The 15747-nt window shown below is 38.6% G+C and overlaps 1 protein-coding gene across 6 annotated transcripts in view; it reads right to left on the bottom strand.

Moving 5' to 3' along the window:
• The window catches only part of St18 (ST18 C2H2C-type zinc finger transcription factor), a 251543-nt gene that overhangs the window by 116537 nt on the left and 119259 nt on the right, over positions 1-15747 (bottom strand). For 5 of the 6 annotated variants that reach the window (XM_075967085.1, XM_075967090.1, XM_075967091.1 and 2 more), the window contains exon 1: positions 2470-2547. The exons of the other annotated variant lie outside the window; for it this stretch is intronic. The gene's annotated coding sequence lies outside the window, so the exon portion shown is untranslated. Of the gene's footprint in view, positions 1-2469; positions 2548-15747 lie in introns of those variants that run through there. 6 annotated transcript variants of the gene reach the window in all.

The raw sequence follows: 15747 nt of genomic DNA, 5'->3' as shown, positions 1-15747 counted from the left end.
TCGTCCGTGTGCAAAGCCAGACCATTGGGGAACTAAGGTTGATACCATCAGATTATGGAAGAAATACTCCCACAGGAGTGAGCGATTCAGGCATGGACGTCCACCAAACTTCAAATGTTTATAGATGCAGAGAAGGGTCACATAAGACTCTTGCCATGGGAAACATGACCAGTGCTAATTTCATAACAAACAATACAGTCAAAATTCTTAGAAATGTGGTCTTCCAATCAAAAACTGATGACAAAATGTGTAAGTTATTTCCCAACACAAATCTCAGACTGTAAGTTTATTTAACTGAATATTTTTGGAAAAATAAAAATAAATACTCCATAGTTTAGAAGGAGTAGGTGAAATATACTGAATTTATCTGTTAAGACCAACATAAAAAATGTCTGGAAGGTTTTTTGGCATGTTCTTTTCGGTCAGACTTGAAACCTGGCTTTGGGGAGGGTAGTGACAGAGCTTTAATCCCTAGAAAAATTTTCCAAAATTCATCATAGAAACTAGGATAATCTTTCATGAAGTCAGAAATAAAGGGAAAATAACTCCCCTACTATTGAAAGCCACCGCCATAGCAACACAGTCCCCATTCTTCCATTTCCCCAGGTCTGACATTCTGCAGATGACCGCCCTTATTTGTCCCTACATGTTTTCCAAAATATAAAAGTGAAATAGAGTCCCAAGGGCACTGTACTTGAAAGGTTATGAGAGTTAGAGAATTTTAACCATGCCTGCCAAATCAGCAGATGGCTTGTGATTATAATTATATGCATCAATAAAACGAATAATCTTTACAAAATTTGAATTTCTGCTAAAGGAAGGGATTTAGTAAGCAGATGCAACAGAATGCATTTCCTTAACCCTTTTGGGAGACACTGGTATCTTTCACCCACACAAAAGCACCACGGGCTCTGTGTGTTGCAGGTTGTATGCTCAGATTCGTGCCCTCTTTCTGGAGCAGTCACAATGTCAGCCTCAATCTTTCCCTGATTTCATTTTCTTCAGAGCATATTTCATCCTCACCTCTTTTTCACCCGCACAGAATGGAAATATTAGGGCTGATTCTCCACAACTGTTTGGTATTTGAAGAGGAAAAGGTAAAAGAGGTAAATACTTCCACTCTAATTCCTACCAAATCTGCCATAGAAACAACAAGCAAACAGTGTGTCGTGCCAACTGATGATCGTTTACAATCAGCTTTTCAACAGCAAAATTCTTCTGTCTCTGTTTTTATATTCTCTTTTAATTTATATTCCAGGAAAGAAAATGCTGTTTGTTCCTTTTAACAGTTAACCGTTTCAGTTGAGTCTGGTTCTGCATGGCAGTGTAAGCAATGGAAGCTAAGTTTTGCTTGGGCCAAGCATGAATTCACCCACATAGATGTTGAATATGTATGTGACACATAAAAAGAAAAACAAGGTACATTTGACAAACCAGCATTTGGCTATGCTTTCTGCATGGGGAAAACCTTCTTACTTAGGAAATTAAACTCTGCAACTTTAGAGTTGTAAGAGATCTCGAAAATACACCACAAATTCATACTTTGTGTTTATGAAATTGTAGTATCAATGTTTTTCATTGAGTTGCCAAGTGCAGTCCCTCATTAGACTAGTATCAATTAACATATCATCAGCAAACTAGAAATACATTAAAGAGTTTTTAGCAAACATGGGCAGATATCTCTAGCAACTTTGTACTTAACACATTATAAATGAAATAATTTAAAATATCTCAATTTGAAAACTGCTCTGTTATTAAACTTAATTATATATAAAGTATAAATAATAATTTAAAGACAGAAAGCACTATTTTTTGTGAATCAACAATATTTCCCTTAGGCATATGATATATGAAATAGAAAAATTCTTCCATAGACACAGGTAATATGAATTGGAAAATTTTTCCTAACCCACAACATTCTTCCAAAGCAGAAACTTTAATTTTTCTGAAAAGCTCATAAATTTGTTGCAGCATTTGACAAAACAATATTCAAATATTTTAATACAATCTAGGTATCTCTTAGAGGCCAGTAGTATGGACTTTTGCCTTTTAATATAAAACACTTGGCAAAAAAATAGGTCTCAAGTATCATTACATAGATAAAAAGTAAAATAAATTAGTTCTCAATAACTATAGCTTTGAAGAAGAAATGTTTATACTTAATTCAAGGGCTAAGTGAAAAGAAATAATGTAAGCTTTAAAATTAAATAAATCCCTATGGAGCAATGAATTAAAAATATTAATAAAAATTTATAATATAATCTCAATAGTTAAAGAACTTTGCCATAATTATTTAAATTATAGATGCTTCACTTTCTATTTAAATGCCAGTAAATATTCCTTACAGGAAGTTTATATTGAAATACAACATAATTCTAATACGCTCTTCGGAAAGTTACTAAACAACTATACACAAAGTCAACTTAGCGGCATATACTTAGCATATACTTAGCGGTCTAAGCACATTACCTTCAACTGGTGTGAGCACACAGCCACACAACGTGGAACTGGCACAGTCCTTCAAAGGGTCTCACAGAACTGGGGCCTCTGAAAGTGAAGAGAGGACAAGGGTCTATACTGTGGGAGCGAAGAGGCACCGTGATGTGGCCTGGTGTGGCATCCACTTGCGAGTGAACCTCAAGCACAAGTTCAAAGCCACAAGCGTGATGCACCAGGGGCATCATACGCGTTATCTTGTTCAGTTTCCACACAACCTTGTTTTCTACTCCCATCCTGGTCCCCATTAAACAGACCAGGAGACTGAGGCTTACACAGTTAAACCAGCCAGCGTCACACGCTGACTGGAAGAACCAGGTTTCCAATGCACGGTTTTCTGTGCTGCTGGGCAACAGCTGGCCTTTCTCTAGGAAATGTCGCTCTTGGCGCATCCCTGGGTGCAGCAAATATTCCCACATTGCTCACAGCATATCTTAAAATCTTTTGACCAAACAATTTTAAGATGCATTTGTTCATTAAGTGACTGAAGTAAAAGTTCATTAAAGCCAAGTTTCTTTCTCTCAACATAAACTCTTTAAATTTTATTAAGAAAAGAGTTTTCCAACTCTAACACTGGTTCCTTAGCTACAGTTTTGAAAATCTTTTAAGTACAGTACCGGTGGAAGTAAGTTCACTTAAGACAAAAAATAATGTCCTATGCCCTCTGGTCTTAATTACAGGCCAGTCCTAATTTGCTTTGAGCAATGAAAAATTACATTTCTGTAAAGTAAATACATTTAGTTTCATCTGCAGAGAAGTGACTTCCACACTCAGGTCAAGTTTGCCATGCCCTGCTGCACCAGGGAGGGTGGGAGTGGACAGCTATGTCAACCAAAGGGCTGTATGCTTTCTGAAACACTCACTCTTGTATTAACAGGACGAGCATTAGCAACTATGGAAAAAGAAATTATAACACAGGTGATTCAGATAAAAAAATGTTTAGCAGAGAAAGATAACGTGGAGGACTTACGGCGCCTGTGAGAGTCAACTATCTGTATAACTCTGCCCTGAACTAAAATTGCTAGGAAGCAAGTGTGGCCATTTTCAGATGGCTTTCTCTTTTCCAGGATTCCCACATGAAAGGCATGTTGACGGGATGACATTTCAAATTCTCTCAAGTTAACTAAATCAAAGCACATCTTTCCTGCACATATTTCACTTGAAATCAATAAGATAACATTAATCTTTGCCATGAAATTTACTTCCTTCAAATTCTGACTGCTTTGGAAAAGAACAGAATTGAAGAATATAAAACATACTATGAACAGGTAAGTAATAGTCTTACATCATATAAATAAAATGAAAATTGAGACTGCATCTGTAACAGGAAAAGTTCTTCATGACAAAAATATCAGGAAGCATGTAGCCTTTGATTCACTTACAGCATATCACAAACCTGTGTGATGAATCTTCCATGATTATTAATAGGCTATTATATGTCAAAATATTTCTATATCCCTATGCAAATAATAAATTTTCAGTACAAGGACTGTAAGTTAGCAAACTGATTTCTATATGATGTTGTTTTAATTTGTGAGCGGATGACTATGAGATGCCAGTTTAATATTAAATGCAGCGCCTTTAAAAATTGAGTCCTGACACTGACTGCTATCGTGAATACATCTATTTACAAATACAACGTTATGTTAACAATACTTTTAAAATGTTTTCCACGAGCTCATCAAGAGTTCATTATGCCTTTGGCAACCCATTCAGCTGAGAGTTGTTAGAATAAAATATTTAATTTACCTGAATGTCTTGTAACAAAATCATCCTTTCTTGAACTAAACATCCTCAGAAAATCCACATCTAAGCCAGACAGACATTTCAGCAAGGCAAATCAGACTTTCTGGCAACTCCCTGCTGCCATATTTCTCTAAACGGATCCTGCAATGTTACACTTCAATACTGCAAGTGCATTTTTTTTCCAAGGAAAGAGTAAGCCAGTGCGACTTCAGTATTAGATAGCTTTGATTTTTTTTCCCTCCAACTACAGCAAGCAAATGACTCCTGATCCCATTCAACAGCACATAACACAGTGATTTCTATTTCAAGATTTGAGAAAATAGAAATGTCTGAGCAAAAGAGGAGCTTTTATTTTCTTGTTTTGCTGCGCTTGGTTGATTGACGGATTTTTAAGGCACTGACTATCCCATACCTGATATTAAATACACATTAAGGGCTGAAACAATTTTATCACATCGAGAACGAAGTTCACCAGTTAGATTCATGCCCTGGGTCCCCTTATGTCCTACAAGCAATAGGACAAACTAAAATTAAAGTTGTCCCATGCACCTGAAAGTTTTCAAACACACACACACCTGACCAGCAGTTACTTGCCAGAGCCGTTCATCTCCAACAAACACCCACCTCTCAAATTTATGTTCCCTCGCCATTTGAGGAGCCCTGGGCTCTGAGATTCACAAACTTTTTGTGAAGCAGCAAAACGATACAACAATAGCAACAGAATCAAAACATTGGTCACTGAGGCGATATTTCTACAAGTAATAGCAAAATCCCTTCATCCAGACCCACTTGTTTAGAAACGGACTCTCGGCCCCACAGTTAGGTTGAGATTGCTCCACTTTCTCCCTAGGGCTTCATTGCCAGACTGACTTACCGCTGCCTCCTAGCCTTTGTTCTGCTTCTCACGCTGACATCAGGGAAGCAGTGATGTAGAATAAAGCAGGGTGGGCTAGGTTAGTCCAGTGTTTGTGTCGTTGTGTGGTGTGCGGGGACACTCTGTGATACTCTAGTGAGCTGTAAGCTTTTTTTTTTTGTAGGCTTTGTGTCATTTACTTAACGACCAATCTCATTAGCTGCCAGGGTACAATGGGCTGATGCATTTTCTATGTACACACTCTACACAGTGACCCTCAAGGTTGCCGAAGGTCTATTTAATCAGTCAAATGCTGAATATATTTGCAGTAAATCACTAAAAATATAAAAAGTACGGGACTACCGAGGTACCTCACAGACTTAATATTTACCCGTGCTTATTCACAGGCAATAAAATGCATGCATATTTAGGCAAAATGAAAGTAGACCAGGTGGATACAAATTATCTACCGCACACTGATGACCCTAATTTTAAGAAACTTTCCAAATCAAAGGTATTTTCTCCTAATAAGGAACCCAGAGTTGAAATTTAATTTCTGTCCTAGCTTAATCATATTAAGCACAACAAAAAGAATCAGTTCCCTGGGCAGATTCTTTTTGCTCCCAGCTCACCCCTACCTCAGTCAGACTCCTTGCCCAAACAGCCTCAGAACTGGCAAAGTTGTGCCCCTGCCCCTTTCACGTCCAAGGTAAAAACCCTTTTTAACTCCTATGAAAAATGAAATCCTGAGAGCCCTCTGAATGACGACAGCTGTCCATGAGTATCAGGGAGAGTGCTATTGTCCGTGTGTCCCTGGGTAAAATGAATACTTTACAGCAGAGGCTGTTCAGCTTGGCTGAAGAGTGTGGGGAGAAGGGGAGGAGGTCACTGGAGATTTCGCACACTAATTTAATCTGGGAAAAGGACAGGCTCCGCATCTCCCCTGAACAGACCGGCAGCAATCTGGGCCCCCACAGAACTATCTCCTTTTGCCTGTGCTCTATTTATTCCTTATCTCTGTTTACCAACCGCTAGGTCCCTTTCATTCACACCACGAGGCAGTTTCCCTACTATCAGTCAGCAGCTGACACTGTGGAAGAGCCTCAAAGGCAAAAAGAAAAAAAAAAAAAGATCAAAACTAAACCAAAGCTGTCTAAACAATGCAACAGTACAAGTAAATGCATAAACCCTAATTCTTAACCCAGCCCACAGGGTACACACAGACCCTTTAGAGTCAGCCCAGCACACACACCACAGTGAGCTGTGGGCCATGTTGGAAGGCTAAACATCATTCCTGAAATCACCGGCCACAGGAAAAAACATGGCTTAAATGTACACTGGTTACTGAAACAGCCTTGTCTTGGGGATACTCTTATCTCTATCACAGATCAATTAACTGGCAACCAGTAAACATTTTCCTTGCCAGAAAAGGTGAGTTGTATGGTTTCTAAGGTAAAATGATAGTAGTTAAGAAAATCCATCAAAGTGTTTGGAGTTTAAACATAAACAACATAAGCGTTCTAATACCCGATCATGATGATTGAATATGATTTGAGAAACCTGGCATCAAAACTTCATTACACTTGTAGAAAAATATCAAAGTATGCCTTATAACCATTTAATTAAATTGTATGCCCATGTCTTACAGATTTTTTTAACACCATTGTCAAAATGATTAATGTCACCGAGGAGAAAGGAGAAGACTTGAGGTGCAACTTTCTAGACTTTTAAATCACGTTGCTGACTACGACTGAAAAGAGAGACTAGACAAGAAATGTCCAAACCCTGAGCAGATATAAATTTTGAATCTAAGATATAATCTACCTAAATTAATGTTAGGTACTACACAGTTTTGAATATTTCTGCAAATAATATAGGATGTCTGCCTTATATAAATGTCATCGAAAGGAGGTATTCACTTCACTGAATATGTGTAAGCAAAAATAACCATGTACATATGGTAGGTATGGACACATGTACTACCTCCCATAGTCACAGGTACAACATGAGAAAGCTTCTTTTATTCGGTTATTCATTGTTTCTCTAGATTAAAACTGAGACTTTAAACTTCCCTGAGTGTACTTTTTTTAGCTTTGAACTAATTTAAAATGATTGACTATTGTCGAAAAATCAACATCATATTGACTCAGTCATGAAGATCTTTCCTCAAAATAGAAGACCATGTAGCTCATTATCTAAGATGAGAAAGGGACCACATCTCAGTGTGTTTCCACCTATATGCATTACAAGCAATGAAGTCTTTACTACTTGGATCCTTTTATCCAAATGAATTAATGAATTAAATTTATCCTTTCAGCAGCTGCTAGGCAGCAGATGGAGCCATTTCTGAAGCCTTGTTGAATTCGATCCATAAAACTCATTTCCTAGGGTTAGCAGCCCAAAGTTTCTTTTAATGTTTATATACCACTTGGGATTTTGAATTTCATGATGTTAAACTTTCAACTTAACTATTCTTTTGCATTTTCATATCAAACAATTATGATCTTTTGGATTTCTATAGCAGACATGGAAGGTCACATAAGGATAAGAATTGATTTCCAGAGCAATAAATTCCTGCAAGTTGCATTTTTTCGATACGTTTGTCCACACGGCTGTGTGCCCCAGAGACCGTTCCCATGGGGCTTTCATGTTGACAGCGTGGAGTTCTATATCTGAGAGCTGTGAGTTTTGTTGATTTCCACTTAAATCGTTTAAAGCTGCAAACTGGAGCCCTAGTTAGCTTCATGTGTGCTCTGTTTCTGAGTTTTTAAATGCAATTTTAAGGAAGACTGCAACATTATCTGAAAATATTCACTGCACTCATTAGGTTTATTACTCTAAAAGCAATACAACCCTAACTTTCAAAAATGGAAATTAAACCAGTTACAGAGATACAGAGCAATGCAGTTCTATAATGGTTAACTTTCCAGAAACCAGCTACCTTGGACAGCTCCAAGCACCCCTTGTCTTTCCTGTCACCTGCAGTCGTTTTACAGAAGAGGAACCAGGAAACTTTAAATCTTTTTGTTTGTTGTGATAGAAGAATGACAGTCACTATAAAAAGTCTCACTTAAACAGGACTGAATGCGAGTCTTGTGAAAGGTTCCAACAGACTGCAGGTTCCAGATACGAGCAAACCACATGTCCTCCAAGCCACGGTACGTTCAAGTTTAAGATTTTAAAACCGTGGAGCTTAAGAGGCTGTTCCTGCTGTAACACAAATATGACTAAGAGAAGAGTGAATTGCTCTTGTGTGCAACAGTGATTTCCGCTAATTTGGCATAAGGAATCTATATTAATCTAATAGTGTAGTAAGCCAAGAAGGCCACATAATAATCACCACTGAGTAATTGAATATTTAGAATGAGGAAAAAGAGAACATGGGTGATCTTAGGTTACAGCATAGAACTAGGATATTCTGTGGGTGACATCAGCAAGGAAAAAAATGTAAAGTTAGAGGAAGTCAAATTTCATTCGATCCTTCTTTTGATTCTGGACTTATTTCTTGAAAATTACTTCCTTATCATCAGGATAGTACACAAGACCATACCCGATATTTATTTATCAAAACTTCTATTTAACTTATTGGACTTCAGTGCCAATTTTGCAGTGCCAAGGTGATGTGATGCAATCTTTTTTGACATAATTCCCTATTCCTAAAAATAAAATATTACTAGAGTCATCACATGATACACTTCGCCTATTCGCTGCTGCGTTCTCTGAAACGGAAAGGAAAGACTCAGGGAACTTTGATTTTCCCAATGTACATCAAAGAAAACACCCTTAACAGGTGTTTTGCTGACAGAAGAAATATGAGGTAAAATACAGCTCATCAAGGTATGAGCATGCTCTCCCTGTCCCCAGGTAATATTTCATTGAAACCATCCTTCTGTAAAATTTTGTTCAAGGTGAGTATTAAGTCTCGTTCTTTTGCTTTTAAAGAATTACTCTTTAACTTCTGAGCATGCTCACAACACGCACTTCTACCCACAACGAAGGGTGTCATTTTTTAAGACTGGTCTTATTCAATTTTCTAAATACTCAAATACAATATTATATTTACCCAACTCATGAATTTAAATATCTTAGAAACTGCCCACAAACTTTTTCTCTGATATGTAGCTAAAACCGGGATTCTGACTTTTCAGAAAACATCTACAAATCCCTTTTTAAAGGTAACAGCAATTAATGCAAAATTACATTAATAACTTTTAGCATAGCAAAGATTTCTATCTAAATAAAAACTTGGAAGACACAAGATCTCGCTGATAATTTCTACAACCTCATAAATTAGTTCAACAATACTTTTCTGCAGAAAAAAAGTGTAGTGTCTCATCAAATATTTTGTTACAGATTTACATATTTCAGAAATATAGATATGAAAAAAGCAGTAGCTGATGCAGCTTAAATGTAACTGCACTGTGATATTTTATTCTAAACTCCTTCTCAATATCCCATTTTTGGAGGAGAGTAGGAAAGTGAAGGAGGTGGGTGGTGGTGAATGAATTTAAAATCATGCCAAATGTACATACATCACAACAGAAACCAAAGCAAACAGCAGTAAAACACCATGGGCACTTCAGCCTTTAGAAACCGCCACCTGCCCCCCCCCAAAACACACACACACACACACACAGAGAGAGAGAGAGAGAGAGAGAGAGAGAGAGAGAGAGAGAGAGAGAGAGAGAGAGAGAGAGAACAAAAGTAACTATTAACTAACTACTCAAGACCTGAAAACTTGTCTGAGCTCTTAAAACGTCAGGGTAAAGAGAATGTGGTTTTAAAAAAAAAAAAGTTTTAAACTTACTTTTTTGTGTGTTTCCAAAACTCTTTCTCTCCTCCCTGGTGTGCTGAGAGGAAACAGTAAAGCTGTCGCCTTGAAAGGTAGTTTCCATGATATGACATCCAGTGCCTTTGGCTGCTTGGCGATAGGCACCTGCGTGTAGCCCTCCTTACGTCACACCTCCCTATTCAGACCTTCTCAATATGATCCACATTTGCACATCAACAGCCTCATGCGCACACACAGATTTTTTTCGGCTCCGGGCCCAAAACTTTCACTTTAATTTTCATCACATGATTGCCGTGGCATATGTCCTTCCAAACCGCCCATATATCAGTCATCATGCAAATGAGATGGAATATCACTCCTCTGCAGCAGATGGCCAGGGACGATAACAATGGCTCAACAGAGGAGATTCAATGTCCCTGACTTTATCGCCACGGCAACAACAACCTAAAATATATGTAATGGAAGTGGTGCTTATTAATTTTGCAGGCTCGAGTGTTCTGATTTTGTGAGTGAATGGGCTGAGTTAAAAAGGGGGCTGTGTCCTCCTGCCTCTAGAAGACTATCTATAAAAGCCAGGGACCTGGAAATTATTTTCAGTGACTAAGAAGGCAACAGCCTAGCAATTATTTGAGTAATTAGGTGTAATTCCTCCCTGTAGGCCCTGTACCCTCCTGCGCTTGCCTCACAGAAGCTCACGAATTAGACAGCACTGATACTGAAAAGGAAAGTGCCTCAAGATACTGCGGGAGAGCTTGCAGGAGCCCTGTCACTTGGCCTCCACCAGGCTTGGTAAACACAAGCCCCAAGCTATAAGTAAATAGAGGCCCCACTTCACAAACACAGACCAATTAAAATGACAAAGGCAGCCACACTTCGGGGTGGAGCTTCGCCTCCTATGAGTGGCACACAGAATAGTCTCTTGGTTCCGGCAGAGAGCCTGTTTCCAGGACTGGCTGTCAGGAACACACACATCTCTCACTCAGCAGGCTGTGCCTTTCTCACTAGGAATCTACCCCCCCCCCCCGCTCCCCTCTCCACCACCCCCCAACCCCACAGGGCTACTTTTATCCCAGACTCCAAGCGAATATTCCATGCATTTACCACTTTGAACTGCACTAAAATATGGAAATCACAAAAAAAAGTAATCAGTTCTTCAAAATCTGCAGGCAGCCCGCTTGTGTTTTAAAGGAATGACTCACCCACTGCCAGGCCCACCAAGGCCATTTCTAGGGCACACAGGAGAACAGAGGATAGGAGATCTCCGGATATCACCCTGGAAACTTTTAAAAAGCATTTGTTCCATAATTTCATATTGGCTGATAAAAAGATGTTTTTCTTTATAGGGCTGAACCACATATCAGAAGTTTTGAAGTTGGAATTTACTTTGTTCATTGCTCCTAAGAAAAAGCACTATGGCAATACCATCTAACACAGGAAACCTAGGCTCTGCCACTAATTTAAAACGAGACGGTAAAAAAGACCATTTACTGTCCTCGAAGAGGCTGAGTGAAAAATTTAAAAAGAAGAACTGAAACTTTGCATCTTATAATTCAGCAAACCTCAGACACTGTACTAAGTGAGGCCTGCTTCCCTGGGAATCCACTCTGCTAAGGACTCCCGCTGTGCTCAACCACAAGGCTGGGATCCCAAGTCTGTTTCAGAGAAAAGAAAAAAAGCTAGTCACAAAAGCTAGTCACTTTCTCTAGCACACACAGAAATAACTGATGATCTAACTTCTAAGGTCCCTACATTTCCTGTGTGGGTGCGGGTGGGTGCGCTGACATTCACCTTTCCTCAAATGTTGCTTAATATCAATTCATCAGTATTTTGCAATATGTTTGGCGCTTGAGATATTTAGCTGCCTAGTACACACTTTCATTGTACTATTTAAAGGCAAGAGTTGGAGGCAAAGACATGTTAGGGGGTAGCAAATTTCCACTGTCAACTTCCCACACTAGGAGTGTGTAGAGAACGTCAGCTTCACTCTGCGGACTTCTCCTGAGCTCCCGGCTACTCCATGAGATACACATGGCGTACATGGTGATGTTCCAAGCACGGCACAGCCAGGAGAGTTTCTAGAGAAAGCTCAGTGACCTGACCAAATCGGGAAAGGCTAGAGGACGTTATATGACTGGAACAAACTCAGGGCCTATCTGGAGCATTAAAAACAACTTTCTTTGTTAAGTTATGTGATATATCATACCATTGATTCATTCACGGAAGACAATTTAATCATCATACGTCAGCCATCATTATTACAATGCAAGATTTTTCATCACCCTCAAGAGGTGCCATAACTAACAGCAGTCAATCTTTACCCCCAGTTTTCTCCCTCAGGAACAAACAAATACTCATCTGCCTTTTGTCTCTACAAATTTTCCTATTTTAGAAGTTTCTAAAATATGAGGATCATACAATCCATATTTTGTTCTTCACTACTGATCAATATTACATTTGTTGCTTATGTTTAAGCTCTATCTATTGGCATCATGTATTAGTTGTTTATTTAATCTTAATACTGATTAATATTTTATTATTTGGGAATATCACATTTAATTTTTGTATTTACCAGATGATAAATATTTATCTTCATTTCTCCTGCATGTGTACCTAGGAGTGGAACGGCTGGATCATTTAGTAATCCACACAGTTGTCTGAGGAACTAAGAAATTGTATTGAAGTGTCATAATTCATGCATGATTCATATTCATCGATAGTCTATAAGAGTTCTGACATCCCAGCACCTTGCCAACACTTTGTTAACTGGCTTGTTTCCTGGGGATCCCTCAATGGATGTGAAGTGCTGTCTCACATGGCTTTGATTGGCGTTCTGTAATGACTAACAACTCCGAGCATCTTTTCATGCTCTTCTTAGCCTTCCTTCCACACATTGGGCTTTAGGGACTGTCTAGTCAAACATCTTTTTGACATTAAAAATTGGTGCTTTCTTTTAATTATTGGATCATACAAAGTCTTTACTTTTGTGTTTTAGATGCAAGTTTCTTATCAGATAGATGATTCCCTAAACTGTTCTCCCACTGTATGGGATTATTTTTACATCCTCCATGGTTTCTTTTAAAATCAAAATTTTCTAATTTGTGTGAACTTCAATTTGTTGATGTTTCTTTATATACTTGCTTTTTGGTGTGACATCTAAAACCTATTGTCAAAATCAGGTTGCTAAGAATTACTTCTATCAGTCGGGCGGTGGTGGAACACTATTGTCTTTATACCCAGAAGAATTTCATTTTACTATGTTCTTGAACTGCCCTGTGCAGGACTGCCAGAATGAAATGGCAAGAATGGACACGATTTTGTCCCTGATTTTAGAGAGGAAGCAGTTCAGTCTTTCACCAACTAGAATGACGTTACCCCATTTGTGGTCTCTAACAATCACTCTAAAAGCGTCTTTAACTCAAAAGCTAACTGAAACCCAGAAAACCATTGGAGTAACCCCTACAGACACCAAAACTGAAGTCCTTCCCCTGATCTTTTAAATTTCAAAAATGCCTAGGGAGATTTCCTTCATGATGTTGGCCAGGCTTCATCCCTTCCATCCCTCTGAAGGCTGCTGAGATGCAGTTGGAATTCGTTCTCTCTAGGTTTGGAAGACATGGTGCTTCAGGACATCCTTGAGGAACTTACAACCTATTTAAGTCGAGTGTAGACAGCACACCTAAATGTCACCTGTAGTCTGAGATTAAGCCAAATACACTGAAAATAAAATGATACTGTTTGCCATGGTCACCTTTTCATTATTTAATTTCCATATGGGAACACCAGAGATTTCTTGGATTTATGTGTAAAAGTAGTTATATTTATATCCACCATGATATAGGAAAATAATATATTAGGAAAAGTATAAAACCAAATAACCTTTTGAAAATGAGTAACGATGAGACACTTTGCATGCTGGTACGTACGAGACCAAATGCTTCCTACCACGAAAACGCCGAGAAGGATGGTCAGTAGATTATCAGCAGCCATGGTCAACAGCACTGGTTTCAGCGCTACTGCTACAGCAGACACTGTTCTAAGAGATTTTCAGACATTATTTTGTGAGTGGAGTCACTAAAGCCTAACTCTGTATTAGTAAAGATGTCGAATTAGTATTCAAGTTCAGGCTCTGCCTTCCAAGTCCATGTTGGTGTTCCCACACTGACGTGAATGCCATCTTCCCCTGCACCCTCACGTGGATCAGTGAGAACCTTCAGGAGCCGATGATGAGGAAATTCTCAGGTGAATTCTTTTCTCTGACCTTTCCATATTTTTAAGGAGAAATTGTTAACAGTAACGGGATTTCTAATGTGACCGCTAATCATCTCCTACAAGACTGTCCAAATGTTAGCACCCAACAGTGTTTGCTTCAAATCAATAACATTGAGGAGATGTTTTAAATATTTTTATTTTCTCAGATTCCTTGAGAATCATCCAAATAATAAGACATACTTTATATTGCAGTAAAGAATAAAAAATTTTCAGAGAAGCTTGAAATATTATTTCTTTGTGCATATGAACTTATGTCTGTATTTAAGCATGCATCTATATTTCTTATACCTAGTTCTCTTTTCAATATGTCATGCTATCAAATGTTGAAAGGAGCTACTTGTTTGTCCCAGCTGCCCAGAACCAAAATAATCACACAGAAACCATATTATTTAAATCACTGCTTGGCCCATTAGCTCTAACTTCTTATTGGCTAGTTTTTACATCTTAATTTTAACCCATTTCCACTAATCTGTGTATCGCCACGTGGTTGTGGCCTGCTGGCAAGGTTCAGCATCAGTCTCCAGCAGGGCTACATTGCTTCTCTCTCACTCTGTCTCCTTTCTCCCAGTATTCCATTTAGTTTTCCCCACCTAGCTCTGTTCCCCTCTAGCTCTGCTATAGGCCCAAAGCAGTTTCTTTATTAACCAATGATATTCGTAGCATACAGAGCAGAATTCCCCCATTACCTCTCCTTTTCTGTTTAAATGAAAAGAAAAAAAGGAAGGTTTTAACTTTAACAGAGTAAAATTACATATAACAAAATAGGTATCAAGCAAGAATTACAGTTACAATATTTATATCTGCTATAGGCCCAAAATAGTTCCTTTATTAACCAATGATATTCACAGCATACAGAGGGGAATCCCACATCAATCAAATAAAACAAGGTTTTGTCTTTATCAAGCAAATAAATTGCATGTGGTCAATGCATTGGTGTCACCTGGCCACTTGCTCTACCAGCCTGGTCCTCATTTGCCACATGACATGTGGCATTACCAGAGTCATAAAACCTGGATTCCGATTCCTCTCTATACTCCTGTGCATGGAGAAATGGAGGCTTTGGACCATGGGTGGGAGATGATCTGAAAGGGACACCAGGTGATATGCTCCTCTGCACGTCCCTCAGTGCTCTTGACCTTCCTGCATCGCATTCTCATAACTCAAAGTCCAGCTCTGGGTAGGAGTGAGGTCATCTGAGCAACTCAGGTTCTACTTTCCTCATTTCTCTGTATACCGCCTTCTTTATAATACACACACACGCACACACACACAGCACACACACACACACGCACACACACACAGCACACACAAACACACACACAGGAGGGGGGGAGAGAAAGATTAAGCTAGCTTAGTTCTATTTTCACAGAGGCAAGATATGCCTGCTATGATATCATTCAGGAAAATTTCTACATTTCCTATACATTTCCTATGTAATCTAAGTTCAAGTTGTCATCTAGCCATAACTTGATACGCAACAGAGTTCCAAATAGAGAGTTCTCTACAGTTTGTACACTAGTTTAGTTAATGTGTTTTCAGTAAATGTCCCCAAGACTAAACAGTTAGTATTTGAAGACAGAATGAATGAGAA

The sequence above is a fragment of the Microtus pennsylvanicus genome, chromosome 3 (genome assembly GCF_037038515.1).
Source record: "Microtus pennsylvanicus isolate mMicPen1 chromosome 3, mMicPen1.hap1, whole genome shotgun sequence".
Classification (NCBI taxonomy): Eukaryota; Metazoa; Chordata; class Mammalia; order Rodentia; family Cricetidae; genus Microtus; species Microtus pennsylvanicus.
Note: the sequence above shows the minus strand (reverse complement) of the source record. Positions and strands in the feature narration are given on the sequence as shown.